This window comes from Poecilia reticulata, linkage group LG4, assembly GCF_000633615.1.
Source record: "Poecilia reticulata strain Guanapo linkage group LG4, Guppy_female_1.0+MT, whole genome shotgun sequence".
Classification (NCBI taxonomy): Eukaryota; Metazoa; Chordata; class Actinopteri; order Cyprinodontiformes; family Poeciliidae; genus Poecilia; species Poecilia reticulata.
Window position 1 is genome coordinate 3,587,254 of NC_024334.1, and position 1,431 is coordinate 3,588,684.

Below are 1,431 nucleotides of genomic sequence, written 5' to 3' on the forward strand. Positions count from 1 at the left end.
CGCCGTTTCTACAGCGCCGTTTCTACGACGCCGTTTCTACAGCGCCGTTTCTACAGCGCCGTTTCTACGACGCCGTTTCTACGACGCCGTTTCTACGACGCCGTTTCTACAGCAGCGTTTCTACGACGGCCTTTCTACAGCGCCGTTTCTACGACGGCGTTTCTACAGCGCCGTTTCTACGACGGCGTTTCTACAGCGGCGTTTCTACAGTGGCGTTTGTACGACGCTGATTCTACGACGCCGTTTCTACAGCGCCGTTTCTACGACGGCGTTTCTACGACAGCGTTTCAGAAAAGGAGCAAATTTCCTCCAAAAGACTCAGAAACGTTCCAGAGAAAAACTTTCACATTTTCAGACTGAAACGTCAAACATTAGCTTGAAAAAAAACCCTAAAACTTATATGTTAGGATTAATCTCAGAAATTTCCAGAAAAAACTTGGACATTTCTGAGATTGAAAAGTTGAAGGTTGCTAGAAAAAACTCTGACGTTTTACGTAAAAGTAAAACATTTTTAACTTTCCAAACTCACAAATTTCAAACTTTATTCTAGAAAATTTAAGATTTATCTCAAAATTTCAGTTTTTTTCTGTACCAGATTTTTTTTATATATTTGAAAATTTCTGAGAATAATCTCAACATTTTTCTGATTTTTTTTTTTAAACTTTCGAATCTCAGAACTTTTAAAGTTTTATTTTGAAGTTCATCTTAACATTTTAGATTTTTTTTTAAAATACTTTTTTTTTTTACTTTTCAAACTCTGAATTTTTTTTTCAGGAATTTTTTCCATCAATTATTTTCACTTTTCAACTCAAAAAGTACCTTATGTTCCTAGAGAAGGAGGTAATGGTGTGTTTTCTGTTTTTGATTATTTTGGACTGTTGGAGCAGAGAGTTTCTCCCAGCCCTTCGGGTCTGTTTGGAGTTTCTACTGCAGGGAGAAACAGACACGAAGCTGAAGCTTTGCCCTCCTCTGAGCCGTTATGGAGAGTTATAACGTTACTGGAGGTCTCCACCTGTCCGCCTCGCTGCCTCTCACCTCCACCGTCGCCATAAAAGTCACTTCCAAAGACATAAATCACCGAGAGCCGAGGACCTGCAGAAGTCAGGAAAACTTCATGAATGAACGCCTTTATTGCAGGATATCATCTGCTTTATACTTGAGGAAACATGAGCTCAGTGAGTGGATGGAAAATAAATAACTGAGGACAACATGAGATTTGTGGCTTAACTTGATCTCCGGGCTTTTTATGGTTCAGTTCCAAACAGCCTGCTGTGACATTTAATTACTTGTGAATAAATACAGTTGTTTAACGTCGGAGCAGCTGATTTATCTTTGTCTGGGTTTGAAGGAACCCAGACAAATTGAAGGCATGTTAGGTGAGTAACTGACTCCAGCAGCAGCAACCACAGTGTTACTCATTCATTTTAAACT